Consider the following 24,827-nt stretch of genomic DNA (forward strand, 5'->3'; position numbering starts at 1 on the left):
TTATTTTATTTCAATGTCCATTATTAAATTTAAAGTAAAGAGGAAATATTAATTCCGTGTCTAGACTTTTGTTAGAACATTATTATTTATATCCATGCTTAGATTCTAGTACATTATACCAACTGTAGTATACAAATAATGCTTCGTTTTCATTGAAAATGTTTTTTCCTAGCTTTACCGTCCATTTTTCACATCAAAACGATACAATTCTATAAGGTCAGATCATATCCTAGGACAAAGTTATAAAAAAATTGCTACGTAGAATCACAAAATTACGTTAGCATTTTTGATAGTATATTGCTAATACGCTGACTTCAACTTGGGCAACGAATTTTACGGCGTCAATGGAGCAGTGGTAAAGTTTAACGCCACATCGACATCACTTTCCACACATTACAATCATTAATATGATCTATTGTTTTGTGTTTTTTATCTGACCATCAACAATGTCACATTGATTGAAAGACACACATATTAGAAATAAGTTAAATAAGTCCTATTACATAGGCACAAGGTAAGTCACAAACTACATGAAAGAATGAGACATTACCAATTAGCATATGCAAGTAAATATACATTCTAATGTACGTACACTCTATCATGTAATGTCAAATAACAATGACCCCGTTTCCACACATAGTACAAAAATTATCATCAATTTATTGCAGAATGTTAGACAAGTGGCAAAATATGATACAAATAGATGTACCCAAGTTGATGAAAAATATTTATTTAACGCAAGTTTTTAAATTCTTCTGTTTGTGTAATTCAAATAATTTACTTTAGTAATCATCCTGAGCTTACTTTATTTATGGGTAAAAAGCTTTTGCTTCCCTCTCCTTGACTTCAAGAAATAAGTCTCGCAAAAGTATTTCTCATTAGTATAACCAGTTTGAAACCAATTTTCTATAAAAATATTAATAAATATTGGTGTAATATTTGTACAAGATATCGCATAACCCACATTACTGGATTTTTTAATCTCTATGAAAACCTTCATATTCTTAAGTGCAGCAATTTCGGCCATTTATCTCAAAATACACGACTTATTAGTAATTTTCATCGACCAGATAGGCGTATATGAAAACTTTGTTTTGCCTCGTGACTTCTTCATTTGCATGTAACTTGAACTGACGTAAGTTAAGCGGAAATTGTTTAAACATTTTTTAAACAAGGGGCTGTCAAAAGTAATAAAAACAATACACGAATCCCATGCATAAGGTGATGGATGTTTACTCGTTAAGTCGAGAATAAATTGTTATAGTAAAGTACAATCAATAAACGTCAATTGAAATCAAAGTTCGCTTAATAATAATAAAATAAACGAATTTATCTTGCTTAGGTCAAGGAGTTATCTTACTTAAATCAATTAAGATTTAAAAATAAATACAGAAGAATAATAATAGGTATTGGTATAAAAAGCAGCGACAACCGAGTGATATAAGCATACACCTCCTACGCAAGCCCTCTAGGTTCAATATCCATATCATCTGTAGGAAATAAGTAAAATTATATCAATTGGTATTCTTGGGCTAAAACTTATGCTGAGTGCTACCGTGGTGCTAAGACAGAAATGCTAACAACAGCCAAAATACATACTTTGTTATATTCATGAACAACCGATGCCCAAGGTAAATCCCCTGTAATTTTTAAAAAGAAAGATACATAAAGATATTATTTCATAATAGCAATTTATTGTGCCACCAATCGCTCTTGTCACCACTCAGCTGGCGCCTGCTTAAATAAGTATTGAATGTCATACATCGATAACACGTTTTACACAGGCGATTCTTTTCAGTTTCCAAAAAAAATAATTATTACACCGAGAAAACATCGTAAATAACATGTTTTTACTTGACATTAGCTGAATTGTCCTTTACAACAAATATAACTTATAATTTATGATAGACCATTACAAACAAATTTTAATAAAACGTTGAAATATCTTATCATTCACTTTGCTATAGATATTGTTTTTAGCCCCATAATATAGGTAATATATAGAATGAAGTAAATATCATGAAAATTGAAGTATTTTGAAATTGAATAATACAATCTTGGATTAAGATGATTTGAAAATAAAAATAATAATCTGCATGTGTCTAGTAGTAGCAGATTTTTTCTTTATACAAACATCATACTCGATGTATGTCGTCAATATCTACGCAAAACGCAAAAACATTAAAAAGCACATTCAATGTTAAAATGCTTAGGCAATTTCCAAGTAATTAAATCATGAATTTCTAATAGTTGTATGGTAAATTTGGAAATAATATCTACATAATCATCGCATAATTAGGTATGATGAAATAGAATCATTACTTTTCTAAACACGCGGTAGCGTGTCGAGCCAAAGTTCAGAGAGAACTGGCGAGAGGCACTGTGTGTATATTTCCACTAACCATTTGGAGCCACTTTTGACTCCCCCGTAACTCAAAAATTTATTTACACATACATGTAACATTTACTTTTCAGGAAATCAATATTTTCGGAAAATTAAATTTACTTCCGAAACAAGAATAAATTAATGCTAGCCAGATTCTTCTTTCAGGTTCAATATATCTCCAGTTATATTATACGAGTAAATATATCCAGGTCCGTCCATTCAACTTGGCACCCATTTTGATATTTTTTTATGCAGTCGTCAACCAACCGTTAATATTTGCCAAATGTTGGTAATTTCTGACATGAAATCAAATAACGTTTAGTTTTTATTTTGGTTTAGTATTAGGTAACTTGATTTCTAAAATAGTATTGGAATTTATTACTTAGTTACTTCTTAACAAAAGCTTCCAAAAGCGTGTTTCTCAGATTAATTATGCGACCAAGAACTTAAATTTGAACAATACGGAATAATATTTGGTTCGTGATGAACAATATGAAAGAAGCACGACATATTGCACCGAGGCTTTATATGAAGAGTCAATTATTATTGAACTCTTGACCCTACAATTTGGCAACACGTAGGTACAAATAGATGAAACAATCGGCAATCTTCAAAGGACAATGCAGTATAAAATTAAATATTACTTAATAAAATTAGCGGTATGGTACATAGTGTATTATTGCAAGAATTGATGCCTAACCATTGTAATTTATACCCCACCGAGATTAAAATTGCAATGATAATTTAATTTAAATTTTACGATCAATTTGGAGAACGGAAGGTTATCGATCATATTTATTTTATGAATAAAAAAATAAATTTTTTTAAAATTAAAAAATAAAATTTTATGTATAATCAGAAAGAATTGAATGATCGTCTAAAAATATTTAAAAATAAGTTGTGAACACGCTTTGCCTCAAAAAAGAAACAATCGAAAAATACACTTAATTAGGAATTTAGAGACATGGCATGTCGCAAACAATTGCCCATTCAAAATTAAAATCGTGAAAAGTATCAAAACAAACGTCGTATATTTTAATTGATATCGACCCGAGAACATTACTAACACATCTGTTTTGTAGCAACTAGGCTCGAAGCGGATGCGGTCAGTGTAGCGGCCTTCACTGGCGTGCCCTTTCAACTTAGTGGGGCAGATGTGTCAGAGGCCTGAGCCAACACGAGCGCTCAAGGCGCAGCCTAATCAAATGAATTACTTATATTTTTTTAACCATAAAGTTGTATATGTACTTAAATAATGATACACCTTAAAAACTCGTGCAGACTAATTTCGGTATACAAGAGAACATTAACCTTAAAGTAGAAAAGATTTGTTTCTAAGACTAATAGCTTTTTCTATAGATTTCATCATGTACTTATATTGCAAACGCCAGCTTGTGAATATCTCCCAATAAGTGTTTGCTAATCTTTCACACACAATTCCCTCAACGGATTTTGATCGAACGTACGTACACGTACGATCGAGTTTACATCAAAAAAATATATAATTTGCAGTGATGTATTCATCAATCGCTGTTATCTCCCAAATGCTAATTAAAGTTAAAATTACTCGATTTGTTTTTTATTATACTCAATTACTTTACTATGAATTCTGTGATATATGGTGTCAAAGAGTCAAAGTAATAAAAATACCAGTTGGCATTGCCTCGTGTCAATTTTGAATGACAAAATCTAGCATACATCATTAATGAGTAGATGAGTTATTTATATGCATCTTTTTTTGCCTTAAATGTTAAACTGCGATCTAGATTATTTAATCATTCAGAGCAATATGTCATTGATTAGTAAAAAAAATAATTGATAAAGGTTGGGACGTCATAGTATAGTTTTAGTGGTTTTTAAAGTCATGGTCAAACGTTAGAATTTTCTGTCGAGATATTGTTCTAGGTAAAACTGGATTTAGAATTGTAGTCGTTTATAAATGTGGAAACACTTTGAAGTTTGAGAATGATATTAACATTTTGTACAGAACCATGTGCCACATATCAGAAGTTGAAACATAACCAGATAATATGCACTGACTCTTTTTATACGGAATATCATATAACATTAATCACCTCAACAAAAAAAGTTTTTATCATATTTAATTAGGTAAACAAAAAATAAACAACCATGATTTTAGTTGTAGGATGTTACAATGATTGCATTGTACAGGCACACAAGGAAGCTTCAATCAATATTAAACACGATGGTGATGAGTATATACAAGAGAATGGATATAAAGATGACGTTTAGATGTCAATACATACTCATTGTTCTATATTTGAGACCCAGTGGAATAAACATGTTTGCTGATGCTGAGAAACTATTTAAAAGACTACAATCATTTAATTACACGGTCTTAGTTGAATGTACATCTATGGTCAATGTGCACACTGCGCATCTTTAACAGTTCATTAGGTTTTTCTAATAGCTTGCATAAGGAGACCAGTTACAATCCATAGCTTAAGGTCATGTATTTGTACCGCATCACATTTATGCAAATCTTCACAAAAATGTGATTCCACGTCTTAAATCTAATGATAAAAACGAGTAACAAGTCGCTTTTTGTTGGGTTCAAAGAACGTAGATTTCATTAGAAGTCAAACACTTCAATGTCTAGGTTAATACCTAATTATAAATAGCGTATAAAGCAAACTTGTTTACTAAAACATAATAATATGATAAAATACGTCTACCTATAACTTCAAGAATAAATGAATGCAAAATTAGCATTTTAAAAAAGCTGCTCTATAAATTAATAAGAGGTCTCTGTTGCACTTGCAATCGACATTCAATGCAGTGGAATTCACCTTTGTTTGACTCACAAAAGCATAATTAGATGCGTATCTCCGTTTGGAATCCTATTTTTCTAAGACAATCCGGTTAAAACTAAACGGAGCATGACTGTGTAATAGTTTTTTTCTGCTGACGTTTATTTAGTGTCAAATGGTATCATCTTGTATACTTTATTTTTATTTTCCTTATCCCTGTTATACCTCTAGTTAATCGCTAGCTAGTTGTAGCTAGAACTATACCATATAATCTTACAAATAAAAATGACCCGCTTACAGCCACTTGCACTCACCAATCGGCACCCACTATTTGCAGTAAGTCAAAAGTGGTGGTCGGTTTGAGCATCTCCTTGTTTCGGAGGACACGAAAAAAATATTTTTGGGGGTTCTACATTAAGAAAAGTCGTTATACCAAGTCAAAGTCTTTTGGATGAAATGGTTATTCTACCACAAAAGAAGAAAACACCACTACAGTCAACAGGCCGGTTTTGGATACAAGCAATTTTCAAAGTCGTTTATTATGTGCCTATTACGTTACAGATTTGATTCTTATTCCCGTCAGTAGTTGCTGCTAGAGAATACGTATTGTTATATGTACTTGCTTATGGTTATTTCGTCACATATTATTCAAGCATTGTTCAGAAATCAACCACCAGCATTAGCGAGCCGGCGATAATTGAAAACGCATTGACTATCAGATGTTATCAATGTGTATGCAACATTGGCCAATTTTAGTACCATGCTTATCTTACTGTAATTTTATTGTTTGTTGAAAATGTGTAGTTTTTCAACTAAAAATAACTTTATAATGCACGCTAAGTATCTTCTTTTTACACTTAGGCGTATTTACGGAGTCGGGCCAGTATTAAGTAATTCTCAGTCTTCAAAAATAAAACTCATCTATATTGGGCTTTTATACATCGGAGATTTTAAAAGTTGGCTTAGCTATTAATATTATTTTTATAACATGACAAGATATTTAGGTAATTGTAGTGATTTAAAATAATAACTTGGTCTTTTACGTACTTCCTGATCACCAGTGCGTGACGTGCGAAAAATGCAAATGTATGAAAAGTTAAGCTTTTCTTTCCTGTGTCTTATTTTAAAATTTGAAACTCGTCTATTATTTGATTATCATACTTTTTTTTTCACACTGAGATTTATGATTTTGTACACAGGCGCCGTAATTACTCACAAGTCTGAGTAAATCCGGGACCTGCACGATTTTAATTTATATGTTTCATAATAATTTATAGTGTAAGTTTCCTTAACAACATAACAAGACTGACTAGATTATAAAGTACGCTGAGAATGTAAGTGCATCACTTAATTACTAAGAATTATGTAGTTAACATTACATTTGGCTTATAACACGTAAACACCATTATTATACCTAATATGGTAGACGCTGCAGTATAATTAGTTAAAAATAATTGCAATTTAACCTATGTCACAAGATGACAATATAATTCAATAGTCAATGATGTTTAATTTGTTACTTACATGTAAGATGCGTTTGTTTATAAACATTAGAAAATCACGACTTCAGTTATGAAAATCATAAAACTTTTGGATTTTTATTTATAACAAACTGCTGGTTTTTTTAGGCTTTGCAATTTATGACCAAGACCAAAATTATTAGAGACCGATGTGGTTTTTGGCGAAATAGAACCGGTGCAATTGCGATTTATTTATACTACAAGTAAACATTACGTTATTAAAGTAGGTATTGTAAAGCATGATGCTACAAGTGCAAATCGATATATAACATTAAAATATCGATAAAATACTATCTAATCGGTAGTTGTTTGTGAAGCCGTTAACAAAAGCTGTATCATTTAATTGTAAGCAACAACAAAGTAGTAAGTGCCTTAGGCAAAGGTACTAAGGTGTTGGTATTCGAACCTTGCTTTCAAAGAAACTAGAAATAGAGACTTCGTTTATATTACTGTCTGTGCTTTACGTGACTGAACAATTTATGTTTATGATGATAATCTTAAACTTTAATTCTCACAGAGCATCTATTTAAAAGCACTGATTGTATAACATTACACACTTAACACGTACAACTTACATAGGTCATCATTCGGCCATCTCCTCGGGGTGTCACTGTTAACCAAATCCGTCGGAGATCTTAGTCTGATATACCGCTACAAAAGCGTATCTTAAACTGTTTCAACATACACGAATCTTGATTGAGTTTATTTATTTGTTGTGCCGATGTTTTCATTAGCTATGCCGTTTGGTAAAGTTTAGAAAATGAGTTGGTCTTGGTTATTTTAAATAGCAAAATGATTTTGGTAGCGTGAAAAAAGGTACTTATGAGTAGTATTAATAGGCAATACTCGTACTAAATTCATAACAAGAGATGGTCAACGAAGCAGTTACGTGTACAATAATAAAATACAGATAAGGTCGATAGGCCGACAAAAGCGCGCTTCTTCGATATCATTATTACGATACATTATATCATACTAAACACAAGCACCTAACACTATATGCGAAAAACGATAAACACTCAATAATTGAGATTGGTTGACCGAAGAAACGCATAACCTAAAATATTATTGAACTATAATCATAACCGTTAAAAGTTGAACAATCTGCCACAGGCTTATTGTTTGATTTACAAAACCAACTCATCATTTAGGATATCGTAATCGAACCTACGACTCAAACATAGCAGTTATATGTTGCAATATAGTCATTATTGGATCAAACTTCTATAAAGAGGTGTTTGGCAAAAGTTAATATCACTCAAACATCGGACATGATATTTAACTCACACAAGATTTAACCTATTATTGACTAACGGCCGAGATGTAATTGTCTGACATTTTTCACGTAATGGCCCGTGTACATTGGATTCATCTCAAGATCGTAAAACACAAGGTCTTCGCATTTGTAAATCATAAAGGCCGGCCGAGTTGGGAATTTTTTACAATAAATTTTCTCACCATATCGCAACCATTTAACTCAATAAGCATGTTCGGTTTCATCCATCTTTTAAGGGCTGCCTTGTAACAATGTCATAATTTTGTCACAAGAAATCGTATCCATTCTTTGAAAAACGTATTTCTGAATTCAATGCAAACCTACCACAACATCCTATTCTTCACTTTATAGTGTTACAACAAAACCTAGAAGGTTGTATCGCATTCAAGTGGTTTATTTAGCACATTGCTGATAATTATTTGATAAAGCAGATATTTCAACCAGTCATTTATAACTGCACTATCAGATTGTTTGATTTATAAATAAGCTTTAGACTATTTTTAGCCCACTCTGTAAGCTTTAATAGATAATATTTTATGTCTAGAAATAAGTTTCTCTTGTCTTAAAATATTTGTTTTTTTAAATTACGTTTTAAAATCAATTAGCTACTACAAAATATTCCACAGATGTTTAAAACCTAGTGTCGATTGCATAATCTGTGCGAGCTAAAGTATTGTAAAACGTGTTAAATCTCACATCAAGACCCCACCCATATTATGTAGGCGTTTAAATGCTAGCGACATCATCAATATTGGACATTGATAAAATGGCTTACAATTTAAAATGTCTTAAAATCAATAATGATTTGTCGGTGTTTTATGCCTCCGTGTGATTAACGAAGCGTAATTCATACCATCAGCGTGGATGGCGCAATGATCAAAGCTAAAGCACTCTGAAAAGTTGCTGAGGATGGTGTGGTTTGCATTCTAAGAATACGAAATCAAAATCAAAATCAAATCATTTATTCATTTAGGTCAAATATTGACACTTATGATAGTCGTTACAATTACTGAATCTACCACTATTTGGTTACGATATTTAAAACTCTAGATTAATGTGATATTATTATGTAAACGCACAACTAATTTTGTAAAATACACGGTGTATACTATATACATTATTTAATTCGTAGAAAATATTATAAAAAGAGAAATAATTCATATTGACCTAAATCTTCCTCATCTTTATTCAAGTTAGTCAAACAGATAATAATATGCCTTTTAATAAGTTTGACAATCACGATGATTAGAAAAAATAACAAGTTTTATTGTCTGCTCGAATAATTTCCTCTGAATAATTCTAATATAATAGTTTAGTCTCAACAAAGAACAATCGGCCGTACCAGACGCCCGCCGTTATTTAAAAAGCAGTTTATCGGATGAATGGTATCGATTGAATCAACCACGAACATTGGTTTGTATAATAACTACTCGTGTTTATTGAATGATCGTGTAACTAATGGTTTGTGTGTTATTGAGATTAAAACTTAGTACTTTCCAAAACGAAAGATAAGATTTTTATTACTATAGTATTGTTTGCAACATGATAATTGTAATTATTCGGTATTACGATTTAATTATGTGTTGTAAGGTCTGGCATTGATTGCTTAATTACGGTACAGAAAGCTCGTGATCTATTAATGACCTCCCACATCGCTAGTTTGAATTCGAATGACGTTTCTGAAGTTATATGACATTAAGTAATTAAATATCTTATGGTTTAACGATTCAAATGACGTAAACCTTTGAAGTTGTTCTTGAACGTTCAAATACTAAATGTTTTGATGCAAAATTCTGAACCGTAAGCGTAATTTATTAATCCTATTTCTTAGCTTAGGTAGTTGTTCTGTTATTTTTAAAGAATAGTGTTAAAATTCCACGAATCTTTACAAACTTTTCCCATATACTCAATGTGAAATAGTCTCTTCCATTCAACACAAATCGTGTCGTAAAAATGTTAATTTGTTTCTAAAAGTTTAATTAATTTCCAATAAGTAATTAAATGTATAAAATTAATTGTTTCGTTAAATGTCAATATTGTATACCCCAAAAACAATTTCCTGTGCATTCAAAATGCATTCAACTTCTTAATTGTACTATTTACAAAGATCTATAAAATTTTATAGCTATATTTGAAAGAATTCATGGTCACAGTTTGGTGCATTAAAAGCATTTGGACTAACATATGTCTGACCACAGAAGGTTAAACGTTATCGCCATGAAGAATGAAGAACATCGTTTTTATGAATCGATTGCCATTTAAAATGGTTTCCGGTTATGTAATAAAAATAAACTAAAAGGAACATAAGAAAAGGGTTTTTGATAGTTCGCTGTTATCCCCCGCCCCGCTAATAGCCCCCTCGGCGATAGATTTTGGAACGAATACGTATAAGGATTCACCAATTTTTATGTTTTATTCGGTAACAATTATTTTAAGTTCTAAGTAGGGAAGCTTTAAGTTTTTTCAGTTAAGAAAATGTGAAGTAATACAGCGACTTTTGCAACTGACTGCGGTTGACTTAGTTGAATATTTTTTTAGGATCGTGGTTAATCAAATCAAATATTATTATGCAAAAAGAAAGGAAAATCCGTTAGGATATAACATCCTATTACCGTTTTAGTTGTATGTGCTGTGGCTCCAGTTTCACCACTCGTAATTAAATATAAGACAACTTATCGGATGGAATTTTGACAGTTATTTTCGTATAATTGTTGTCGATTCATGAAACTTATATTCATAAGCTGTAAAACCGATTCCAGGTGTTTCGCAACAAAAGCTCGCCGATTTTCCGCGAATTAATAACTGTGTGAGCTCAAAAACAGTAAAGGTAGTAAAATGAAACCAATGACCAAACGCACGTCAAAGTTTCAGCCATTGTCTAAGATATTACACGCACGATATTATTATACAACAGTGTTGTTTGTGTGTCAGGTAGCACAATACAACTATTAATCATTGGCATTTGTAATGTGATCTTGCAAAATACGCACTCTGAGATATAACTGATCCTATCAACGTATCATGAGTTTTACCATTGTAGAGCTATACCTTTGTAATATATCCGTTTAAGAAACTCGTTCGTAGGGTACTTATCATCTCGAAAATATTGTAATACACCTCTTTATATATTAAAAAAATACCTTGTAATTTACATCGACCCGCCCAAAACGAGTTAAAGGACGGTTTGGTGCCCAGCATTTTGTAACGTAGTTGCTACTGCACTGTAAATATCCTATGGGCCAGTAGTAGTAGTAGTAATGGTTTACGAAAAAATGACGAAAAACCTGTCTTACAGATAAGTGACAGTGCGTCAGGAAGTGACAGGAAATATATAATCAAAATCACTTATTATTAACAGACGCCTGAACTGTTACTATTGAATTATATATTTATTAAGCCAGCAAGACGGGCCGGTAAAGCAAATAGGCTTCCCTATTAAATGAATGAAGCCAGTCACGAAATTAAGAGAAAAACCATTTATAATATAACTAAGTCAAAGGTTGTGTTAATTGAGGTAATCATAATAATGTTTAACAACCGCAAAGTGTGAGACGTTAATAGCTTAAACGTTTAGTTTTTTTTTTGTTAATATGGTTTCAATTTAATCTGGATTTAAGGTCGGGAAAACTGTGTAATGCCAGGACATTTGAATGGATTTCCTATTAACTGTGACAAAGTGCTAATTTTAGTATTAACTTTTTACTAAGAAGTTTTATATTTCATAAATGCAAGTGAAGATTTCAGGATAACCTGAACACGTAGCTACGTCCCAGAGAACATATTATTAGTCGGGAGACTAACACCTTCATTTAATGCTTTATTATTTTTTAATAAGACTTTAAAAAAATACTTTTTCCCCGAATAATGATTCGGAAAAGGATTCCTGGAGGTAAATCGAGTTGTATCATTTTTTAGACAATTTTACCAGAAAAATATAACATTGTTATATAGTGCGAAAGTTGCAGAACTGTTCTACGAGGTGTGCTGAAGTTATTTGTTATTAAAGATTATTTTATTGTACTACGGCGACATTGTAACATATGTTTTGTTTGTTATTTACAACCTTTAAGTTATAATTACTATGTTCCATAGTAAAAGTACCAAGGTAGTCGATCCTCGTTTGTACATAATGCTTATTACTTACAAGTTGGGAAATACCTGTGTAATTACTATTACAACTTTGTGTAAAATTGTATACAGTCAGTCAAAATAATATGGACATTTTATGAGGGTACATAAATATTGAGTTTCGTGTATGTAACTCAAAGGTGGATATAGGTGTGCGCAATCACAGATTCGATCATAATTTTGATGGCCATGAAATCATAATTAAATAGCTGCGATGCCATTTTCTTACAATCGCACAATTAATTGGACATGACATCTTTTCTAAAGTAAAATATAGCTCAGAAATCTTTGTATCACATTAATAAAAAACAACGACTATTGTTTTAATTAAATTAATTAACTAAAAACTGATGCATCACATATTTAAATTCAAGCACGCACTAAATAGCTTGAGCAATTAATTTAACTATGTCATTGCCGAAAACGCGAAGCTCGAAACCTAAAATAAAAATAAAAACTTGAGAAGCTTCGCCCAAAGTTCATCTCATTGTTTCGGCCGCCCATAAATCCATTGCATCGGATGTGTGTGACGTCAGAGCGTGCACGCTTGCAACTAAAAGGCTATATAAGCACTTTCACTGCGCGAGCGCGCGAGTCGCGGGATGACACCGCGGATACACGCATGCGCACTCTGACCCCAGTAAGCGCGGCTAACGGACATTACAAATTCGAATTTTGATTTTGTGTGAGTGACGTAGTGTCGTGTTTTTCTTGTGTGCAAGGTGAGTTCTTAATGTTAATTTGCTATTGTTTACATGTTTTGTTCTTTTAGGTATAAATATAAATATGTGTAATGTTTGAATGCTCATATATGACGGCATATAGGCTCGAATATATAAAAATTAGAAAAAGATGCGACATTTATTGTCCTATCCATTAAAAAGTACGACAAACGTATTTAATTTTTTTTAATGACAATCTTAGTAAAATATGAAAAGATTTCCAACAATAAAAAAAATATATTTACTCAATACAATCACTTAAAAAATAAACATTTTAAAATAACAACACTTTTTAACGTATAATGCTAAAGCGCATCAAAAAGACATCAACGAGCTGCGCACGATTGAAGTTTGCCGCAGTGATCCACCGCAATGTTTTATAAACAGTCTGGCAACTGACTTTTAGAATTATCTTGTTATAGTTCAAGCTAAAAGACTATAATTAGTAACTCCACAAGAATGGAGGTACGAATTACTCTACTTTGTAGTAAATTAGCGCTAATTCAGTATAGATGCAATTTTATATTTGATATCAGGTTGTTGATAAACGGGTCATTTGAAGGGACACGAAACTTTGCATGCTAAAGGGTAATTCAGAAAAAAAAGGGATAATTTGACGTAAAATCTGTTGATTTTTTATCACTAGGCCCGGTAGCACGAAAACTTAATAGCAGAAGTCCCCAAAGATCGTAAACATTATTGCATTGTTCAACGAGTATTCAAGAAAATTTACTATACGCTATTACTGTAATCAAATGAAAAGGTCATAATAATATAACATCAAACAAAAGATGTTAATTAAATTTACAATGGGGTTACGAGGCAATTTATATTATGCCATTATCACGACGATATGCCAACAAAATGTGTCAAATCGATTCTCCAATAAAATGATTATTGTATCTGATATTGTGTTGTAATTACCTATAAACAATTAAACAACATCAGAGACACAACTTTATACTATTTTAAGTCGTGCACGTGAATAAATGCGTCTCATTGTGTTATGCGCATACATTCGCGACCTTTATCCAAGATATTGAAGCGCCAACATACCGTGTGATGAATACTAAACAAAATTGTACACACTAAAAGCCTATTGCAAATTGCTATTAATATGTATTCGTAAACATCTACACATCAAAACTGCATTAGGGTTATTTAATTTTAGACATATGCACTTAGTGTCGCATCATTACTATGCAATTTATTGAAGTGGCGGTGACACAACTCGACTACACCTACCTTGAAGGTGCTTATTTCAATTCATTGAAATTACTCCGATGTTCTTAGATCTTTAATTAATTCATGCCATATGTAAATTAACTTCTCAGTAAATAAGATGAGTTCGGCGTCTATTCAATCATAAAAAAAAAACTATTTATTGTCGGGCGGCGCACGGGTTCACAGAACTTAATTTTTTTCGACTTTTTCTCGTGATTTTTAGCACATTCCAGATTTTTTTTAAACATTTTATGCTTTAATGACATGCCTTGTAAACACCTTTACAAAAAGTCTAGTATGGTATAATATGTAATATTCTAGAAGATGCCTTCTTCTAGAATAAAACAACATATACCATACTAGATATATAGATATCGAAATTGAACATTGAATAATTTATATGATGTCCTCAGAACTTAATTGGGCAATACTTTAATTATTCTCAATTTAGCTACATTGCGTGTGACAATCGAAATAATACTTTGACAGCATGTTTATCTAAAATCTATTGAGCCATCCAGACTACGTGGGAATGAACCAACACACGCGTCGGTCTTGTCTCGTAGATAATGATGGAAAAACTTACTAAGTTTGTATTAAACAAAAAAATCATTAAGATTAGTGCAACGATATTTCACATTAACGAATTGAGTTTCATTACCATTTAATTTTGAACAATGCCTTCATTCAATCAGGTTATAAAATAAGACCAATTAATTAACATTTTGAGTCATTTATTCTTGATTAACATCAACTATATCCTATATTAGGTTTTTGTATCTCAGTTCTTAAAGTAAAAAAGAAAACAAAAAGAAATGGCTTCACATTAATTACAACATTGAATAGCACTTAATAGAAAACGACGCAGACAAATATGTATATACGAAAGTAGCAAAGGTCAGCGCAAGTGCCCTGCTCCCAACCAGTTGAAAAGACAGACACTGGAGAATCTAGACACGTTTAGACTTTCGGTTTTCATTATCACTACATAGTAAGCGGCTCTCATATGATATGTGTAAATCTTTCTCACTTTAATATAAAAACCATGAAACAATGTTAAATGTCTATTGAGTATCTATTATTGTAAATTAATAGTACTTACAATACAATACAATAAATTAATACACTTAACTGTTCTCAAAATATACAAAAGATATTATTATATTTTGGAAAACCAAACAAAAACTACAGCATTTGAACAAACAACAATAAGGAAAAAAGTAAAAATATCGCAAGTTCAACACACAGTTTAGGCTAGATATTTCGTGACAACGGAGGCAATGATTTTGTCAAGATTACCTGTATCAGTAGTTTTACCTTATTGAGCTCTACCAAAAGAGGTAAAAAGTATTGACGACACTGCAAACACAGGTCATTTAGGACATATTACCAAATTCTTTTATCTTTTTAGGCTTTATTCCAAAGAGGCCAAGAGCGCATTAAAAGTAGCCAGATCTTCAGATCAGATGACACTAGTGACCTGAATTTTCTAGCTAGTTAACTATTCGTATGGTGGAGTTCATTAAACGTCGGAGATGTGAGATATGCCTGGAGCTACGCAACAATGGCCGCATCTGCAGCGCGTATCGTCCGGTAGCGGCGGCGGTACATCATGAGTTTTGCTGCCGAGTGAAATATTGCCGACAGCCGTTTGCCACACGGATTAACTCGTTTATTTTATGGCTGTAGAGGCAGCATGTTTATGCCTATAATACTGTAGATCATACACAGCATTTATTACAATAATCAGTTAACAAATATTAGTACTTAATTATAGGTTAGTAAAATTTTAAAACTGACAAGTTAGGCATAGTTTTTTTACTTATAATTGCTTTTACTAAGCCTTTTTTATAAAGTTTTATAGAAGCGGACATCAGATACTTTGTAATGACGTATAATCGTAGTAATGCAGTCGGTTAACAGTGTAACGTGTATGGAGTTCTACAACAATAGATCACTTTGACTTACAATCCAGGCGGTAGAGGCCCGGGGCAACTGACATAATGAAGACATTACTAAGCCTCATTTGTCGTTATATCTCTACGCTAGATTTATAACAATACTATTTGTATTCTAAACTACATAAAAGCTCTATTGTAAATGTTGAATAGAAGCTCATATTTTCTCTTCACTGACTGACTTAGATTATTCTTAAAGCACTATTGCTTTTAGAATAATCTACTCAGACACTTCTGAGACGCATTATTGCAACGTTTGACGCCCAACTCTTAGGAAGAAGCAATATTTGCTAAAATGAATAAAATTTAAGAGAATATAGCAGTTGGAATATGCTGAAACTAAAGAGAAAACAAAGATTGCATTAATATTATGGTGTGATACAAACTACGGATTAAAACAATTAGCAATTGCCCATAAAACGCGCGTAATATACATAACTGTTTATTTTGAACAAGACACTTTCGCTCTTGGAACTGCTTATTGTTATATCTATTCATCTCAGAGCATTTGAAAAGTTTAAATAAATAACCGACCTGTTAAATAATATCGCTTAAATTTAAATGATTCAAAAACTCATATGATGTAATATAATTATGATGGATAATTACAACCGTCGGAAGCTCGGCAATTAAACGTAGATTATGTGTTTACATAATTACACAAAATTGATTGATGCGTGTGTCAATCAAAAATAGAATTCGTTTACTTGTTTTAAATAAAAAATAAGGTTTTCCTTGAGTTAGAGGCATTCGTGGTTGGTATTTCTTAATCTTTACTAATTTTGATATCGGAGGTAATTGTCGGGTTGGATAAATTGGTTAAACTAACGGCAGTTATGCTAAAGGTTATTTCATGGCTAAAATAATTTTCTTGCTCTTCTGAATGTTTGTAAATAAATGTATAAAGTCGCGGTTATATTTATTAACAAAATAAAACGATTTATTCTCATAATAATTTAATTTAATAGACGCAATATAAAAATGACAGACTTTAAAAAACTCTTACTAAGTCAATGTAGCTTAATTTTATTGTTGTTAATTTATGCAGACAAGTGTTAGAATAATAGAACATTATTTCACATAATAAATATATCAGCATGCGACAATTTAGCTTTATTTTCACACGACCCAGACCCGTCAAAATCTGGTAGAGTACATAGTGACCTCTAGACTGTAGCACTTGCGTAAAAAAATACTTAAATGTAGATACGAATTGATGTCTTTCGCATCGTCTGCAAATATGCCCGCTGGCAACGACGCTCCCTATAACGCCTACGTATCAGTTTATTTTATTTTATTACCAGTTCCGTCTCGACGGGTTTTTTGAGACAAAAACGCTTCTTCAACCTGTTATTAGCACATGTTTTATAAACACATTATATCAATCCGATTAAAGATGCAAATTAGTTAGGTAGAAGGGTATAAAAATCCAAAGCTTGTTCAAACCCAAAAATAATAATACTTAAATTGGGTTACGTATTCTAAAAGTCTGACCTTTCAACTTCTTAAAATGATATACCTAAAATAAAATTAGATCGTAAAAATAGAAAGATAAAATGGTTGGATTATATGCATTTAATTATAAATAACAATTTAATAGAACCCGTTTAAGGTATACCTAACTCCATTTATCTTATTACTACTTCTTTAAAGATTATTTAAATAATGCGCTTAATAAAATATCGTCGCTAGCTACGTACGTATTTGAAAAAGCTTTTAAAACACGCTAATACGCTTTTAAATATTGAAAATACAAAACCCTTTATTTGGTCATGGACATGGATCAAATATTTATCAAAATTTTGAATGATACAGTTACCATTTCTGCAAAACCAATGTTCAGGTGTGAAAACCTTCAGTTAATAAACTTTTATCAGACAATTGGGCAATTATATAGACAAGTAACGTATTCTCGTACACCGCACTTTGTCGACATAACTCGGAAATTAATTACTTCCTATGATATTGAATACATACAAACCTCTTCTCATTAAATGTTAATATTATGCGTTTACTTCTGTGCTGTACGTATTCAAAATAACTTCCTATTAATTTACCTCTGATGGACAGAGATCCCTAGCAGTGATAGTCAGATAAACAGCCCACAAGGCAGTCTTGCAAGTCAAACGGTGAGCACTTAGTACATGCAACTTATTTATTTTAATTGTTGCTTAGGCGCCGTTAGTATATAAATACCTCAGAACGGGATTCATATAAGTGCATTATCTACATGCGATCCATAGGCGATGTCTTTTTAACGTGCATTGTAAAGTCAATCAGTGTAATCTGAATGTCATTTACCTACATTGCAATTAAGTTCTATTTATTTTGTCCGGATCATCTAGTAAAATGAAACATACAAAAATGTTGTTTTTAAGGTCACCCAATGTTTGTTGTATCGATTAAATGAGTCTTGATATTGCTTAAGTTTTCAAAAGGTTTGAGTAAAAGATATAAATATTATTGATATTGCAAAGATATTAAAATTTGTCAACAAAAGTAACACGCAAGAAATTGACAAATGGTAAAACTCAGCATGGTGCCGTTGCGCGATTACAAAAAGCAGCTAATTAATTACGTTAGGCAATATCGTTATCCAGGCTTTACGTGAGTTGGTTCCCAAACTATCGATTCACAGAAAAAACGTATAGTCCCTAATTCTAGCTGTCACACCATAAATCACGCAAAAAGAATGTTCTAAGCAGTCCAGTCATCGATGTAATGTCAGAGGTCGAGCGGCGGAGCGAAAGCGGAGACGTTACGTGTCGATTACACAACGTTATCGCACTGGCACACCACTACTTTGATTACAAAGAGATAGACAGGTCACTGGGTAATATGCTAATTCACGCATTTACCCCCGTGTCAAAGTCAAACAATGAGATCGTAATCGTTTTTTTCAAGCTTTAATGCAGTTCTCTTGTAAATGTAGTACACATCTGATATGCCTATTTCGATACACCTGTCTACGTCTATGCGGTGGGATTTAAAACAAAACGGTTTAACGCATTTATAAAATGTTTCACGGTTTAAATACTGGATGTTCTTTACAGACTTGACAAAAAAGAGGCCTGACAAGATTACAACATTACATTTATTCGTAAAAAAACATGAACGACATGAACACAACACGAAGAAGAAGGCAAATTCTTAGAAAAATGCTATAAATAACGCTGTAATGCATGCAACCAAAATAGGATGGCTTCATCATTTAAAGTTTAAACCACTTAGCAGTTACATCTTGCTGTTCATTGTTATATCGCATAGTAAATTCCACAAATAACAAATACAAGTACACTAAAATTAACTACATTTCCAACGTAACTACACAATGTGGGTTACTATGCCGGGAGACGCGCACGCACCTTCCGTGAGAAACACTACATACACACAATGTTAGATAAATTTCGACCGACCTACCGACAATTGAAAGTAAAGCAGTTGATTATATAGTATTATAAACAAAAATATCCCTTCAGAGCCACACAGTGCAGAGAGTCAAGTGTCAGATAACCGCTTAATTAGTGCTTTGCAAGAAGTATTACTATATTTGTTAGACAGACAAAACAAGATAAGTCAAAAAGAATTCCGACATGACATTTAGTAACTTCTGAAGTAAAAGTAACCCATTAGAGCGACTGGGAGAAACTCAGGATAATTAAGTAAAATATTCGCGTACAACGATGACCACAAACATTCAAGGACAGATAGTATGTTGCGTAACTGATAGGTTTTACTTCATCCTCTCACATAACGAGTGAGGTTATTAAAGCTAATTGAGTTTTCTAAGACCACCCAAATGGTAATGTCGAGACTACTCAGCACTGAACAAAAATCTTTTTGTGAAGTAATAGAAGCAAGTTTTACGGATATCGTAGTGTTTTAGACGCATCAGTTTAAATTACAAAATTGATATAACAAAAATAAATATTGACACAATGTTTTATAAATACCAAAGTGATACAAAAAACAGTTAACTCTAAATACCAAGTCCTTTTTATGAAGAACTCCAGTGAATGATTACTAAAGGTTAAACAAACTATTTTTTACATATTCGGCTAAGAATGACTTCAGCTAGTATCATTTGCACGAATCATTCGTTTTCAAAAATATTTATTAATCGAGATCCGGAAACTATATCTAATAGAAACATCAAATAATGTATTTAATTAAAGGTCAATGTCAAGAAACGAAACCGGAAAATTGCATCAACAGGAAGATTTACTTTATTTACATACTAATTCCTAAAATGTTAACATGTGCTCTACATTTTGACACCGAAACGTTAATTACCTAGAATAGAGATTATCTAAAATGACTTCGAATTGCTTGTAGCATTATTCTCGTCCCAAGATGCATAATAATATAGGAAAATAATAAACAAAAAATGTAATAATGTTAATTCCATTTACAAGTACAAACCCTTGGCCTAGCTTTTAGCAACCTAAATAATTAATTATTTAAAAATATGAGACATGCAAAAATAATCCTCAAAAATTGCATTAGTGAGCGTCAGTACAATTTATGACCAAGGTCTTGACCAAAATGGGCAAAAGATGTACATAAATATAAATTTTCAATTAATAAATAACCAAATCAACTAAAATACATCATATCGTCTTTTATTAAGCAACCATATTTTCCATATAAAAATATGAATGAAGCAACTGTTATAAACAGCATGAACACTAAATTCCCACGCCTACTGCTTAGAATAACTTGGTTTGTTTTATAACTAGAACTTTCTTAATAGGGCTCTGTTAATCCTATATAATGAACACAACGTTCACGTTTATAAACATACGTAGAAATGTAGACAAGACAAAAAATATTGCTGTCTGTTCAGTTAATAATATGCAATAAATTATGGGAAATAATCGATATTGATGTTCAGATTATCTAAACACCTTAAGGCGACCTAAGCGTAGAAGCGTGAGCGAAACCGTGAGCACAACTTGTATAGGAATAAAATAGCGATAAACTAGCATTCAAGACGAAACAACTAATTTATTGGCAATACATGCATCAAAATAAGACAAATATGTAAATTAATCTTATTTAAAATGAATCTATAAAAAGACTAACTATGGCCATTATTGGCAATTTACAAAACTTGATATTAAATCAGCGACGTTCAATCAATTTAATTTTGATCACGGATTTTGTGAATAATTTGAATGTAAAATGAGTATCATCTTCGTAACCTTGGTGGAAGCATTGACAGCGCCCAGCATTTAGTGCTGAAATAACTATTAAGTAATATAGGCATAATATAATCGGATATAGCCGCAGGGGTCACGAAGCTAAGCCGCATCTTGTTAACTTGACGCTCATTAATACGCATAAGATCACGTTTTTTGACAAATTTATGGCCAAAAAAATACTCTTTTTGCTGGGAACACCATAAAAGTGGGTTTTAAAGAGTTGTCGGACAGACTGAGTGTAAACGTGACCTTTTATTGCCTATTTTATTTCTACAATACATAAATCATTGACAATTATTTCCGTTTACTAAAATTGCCGTCATGGAATCATACTACACATAAAGTATCGAACCGATCACAGAGACTAGATATTTATTTCATAAATAGCTAGTCTTCAAACTAACTTATACAATGCCCATGTTCACGTATGCGAAAAATTCAAATTAAGTGAAAGAAAGAAATAAGTAATTCACATACTAACTAACAATTATGAAGATTTAGAAAGCATACGCTAATCTCACAGAAATTATCAAGGCTCTAAACAACGCGTAAAAATTGAGTGTTTTTGATGTGCCAAATTATCTGTAAAATATTGAATGCATCTGCAACTCAGGTCATTCAAAATTAGTAACACCGATAAACGCACATAACAAATCGTTTGCTAACATTAATTAATAAGTATATACAAAGGTTAAACTTGGTACCTACGTGTTAACGCGTTTTAATCACAATAACATTTGATAGGTTCGAAAGGAATGTTGTCTTCAACTGAAACAAAACAACATCGTTCTTAGGTAATTATAAAATGCAGGAGGCCCGGCAGTACGACCTAAAGATACACAAGGCAGAGACACAATCAAAGACGAGTATTTAGTAATACCCGTAAATGAAGCCGTAACTACGTGTTCTAACTTATAAGGCGGTTTAGTATATTTTTGGCATTAGTTAACGCATCCTATAAACTGTTGAAACTACGCTCCTCTAAAGTATACTTTAACGTAATACCTCTCTTATTAGCTAACCGATCTGTGACTTAGCGTAAGTAATTATGGGCAATAACGAAATTTGAACTATTGAAACACACATTATGCCTATAATTTGTTAATCAACCGTTTTCGAAGTTATTGCTAAATCATTTGGGTGTTTAATATTTCCATTACGCGAAATTATTCGCCTAGGTTGGATGAGCCGTGAGAAAGATTTTAGCTTGTTTCGCATGCACGCCTTAAACCTTGACTTTTAACTATTGTAATATATGCAGGCGCTACTAAACAGTTTACTAATTGATGCAATATTTTTAACGCGATGGACATTCATAAAGGGTATACAATAAATATGACGATAGTTTCTTTAAGCTGTACAGAGTTTATTTAGCTTTTGAACTAGTTTGTTTTGTTTCTGTCTAAACGCTGATATTAGTCATGCTGACCTTAATGTAGTTAATATAGTAGAATCTACACAATGGTGATCTTAGAAGATATACTTATGTATGATTTTAAAATATGTTATGATAAATCAACTTTTAATAAAACCGAAATAAGATAAATTAAATAGGTATATTTAATTAATAAAAGCTTGTGATATCAGTATCTAGGCTCGTGTAATATGGGGCAAGCCAGTTGCAATACTAGGCACAGTTCCAACCTGTAAGTACGTAGCGTGTCGGATAGTATATATTATGCGAACGTAAAGTTGAATACAAAAGATACTTCCGTTCGTAAGTTCGTAACACATGTAATGCGTTGGCGCAAGCGGTCATCTCCGCGAGTGTTTGTATAACGTAACAGTTACTTGTGTCAATGTATTTTCACAAAATCAGTGTTTCATAACTTCACAATACTTTGACGGCTCGTAACTTGGTCATTAGCTTGTGAGTTATGAATCGTGAACTGTTCAATAAAATAAAGACTCGATTTCTCGTTATTTGATACTCTGGTAGTAATTTCGATATTTATAAACGAATTCCATGCTGCAGACTTGTCGTCATTATTAACACCTAAATAAACAATTTCACTAAGCCACAGATTTATAGTAGCTATTGGCCATTGTAATTCTTAATATTGTACAGAAAATTTTGTTTCATACAAGTCATAATGTAATGAATTCCTAAAAAATCACGTTAAAAATTTATACGCGTTTTAAAATTCTAAGGTGTGTCTAAAACGTCTAATAAATATTAATATCTATAAGTAGACAGCTAATTTATGACACGATAAACGTTTATTAGTGGTAATTTGTTTATCTTAGTAGATTGTTTAGGATTTGCGATGATTGTTCACCAAATGACTGTGAAAATACGCGAGAGCAATATAAAATTAGGTAAGTTCAGTTTTATTTTATTCGTTAAGATAACTCTACAGAAACGCTATATCAAACGCTTTATGGCTTCACATTAGATCGTTGTCCGATACGGTTTGTCCGGCTAGGAATAACTATTCTTATATTCAAATAAGATAAGACATCTTTAGAATGAATTATTATAGAACTATTTCCTTGAACTGCAGCGTCATAAAAAACCCATTTGAATATAAATAGATTTACTATAAACCGCAAATATGCGTTAAGGAACCAAATTATTTAAAAAAAGTTGTATCGAAACTGGTATTCCTACTCAATAAAACATAAGCTCACATCTACAATCTTTCGGCACCATCATCCGTAATACAATAGTATTGACAAATTATATTACTATCTAATATAAAAAGTCCACTGGAATAAACTAGGTACAATTAATAAAACCTAAGTTAAAATAATTCTCATCGACAATCAGATATAGGTAATGATATAAGTAATACTTCTTACTGATTGCCCTCTGCTAACTATTGGAGAAGGTTCAAATGAAGGCATTAGTTATATAAGTTGCTGTCGTCTATATTACATACGGTTATCAACAACCAATTCTCTGAAGCTCGCAACAACATAATATTATCAATATTAGTTAAACACTATTTTACAAGTAAATTACATAGTTATAATCAATTCCAATCAACTAGAGACGGTATCTAGTGAAACCAGGAAATCTAATCTAACTGACACAATTTCGCAAAACAGTGTTAATTAAGAAAAGTAAAGAATGTTACTCAAAAGAAGATATCTAATTCCAAGGCCATAAAAGTTAAAAACAACCCATTAAACTCTTTCCACGCATATCAATTTCACACAGCAATTTATTCATTACTCGGTGCTAGGTCAACGAAAGTGCAATTATGTTTGCGCAGACGCAGAGGACTCGGCTCGTTGCGCGCGCCGTCATAACACACGCCACCTGTGAATAGATTCGTCACACTCGGAAAGCGAAAGTGTTTATGTATAAATGTGCCTTTACTAATCTTAGAATGATTTGTCACGTTTTGTCTAAATATTTGAAGTAACGTAGCAATAGGTTAAACGTAGTAATTAGTTATAATATTGAACTTTTCAGTTATAGTTACACCACAACAACTACTGTATTTCTGATTTCCAGGAAACTTAGAGTTTCGGTACATATCTTTTTTTCCGATAAATGAAAACGCCCTAAAACATTCTCAAGATAAAAAGTTTCTTCAAGTAATTTCATAATCTCCTATTCATTGTTATAATACAAGTCTATTTTAGGAAACAAAATCTATTTCTGTAACATGTAATGAAACCAGATTATG

General features: G+C 32.0%; 1 protein-coding gene across 5 annotated transcripts in view; it reads left to right on the forward strand.

The window, feature by feature from the left end:
- Positions 1-12,681: 12,681 nt before the first annotated feature.
- The window catches only part of zye, a 46,102-nt gene continuing 33,956 nt past the window's right edge, over positions 12,682-24,827 (forward strand). For all 5 annotated transcript variants that reach the window (XM_076125728.1, XM_076125729.1, XM_076125730.1 and 2 more), the window contains exon 1: positions 12,682-12,803. The gene's annotated coding sequence lies outside the window, so the exon portion shown is untranslated. The remainder of the gene's footprint in view (positions 12,804-24,827) is intronic.

The sequence above is a fragment of the Anticarsia gemmatalis genome, chromosome 18 (assembly GCF_050436995.1).
Source record: "Anticarsia gemmatalis isolate Benzon Research Colony breed Stoneville strain chromosome 18, ilAntGemm2 primary, whole genome shotgun sequence".
NCBI classification, from domain to species: domain Eukaryota; kingdom Metazoa; phylum Arthropoda; class Insecta; order Lepidoptera; family Erebidae; genus Anticarsia; species Anticarsia gemmatalis.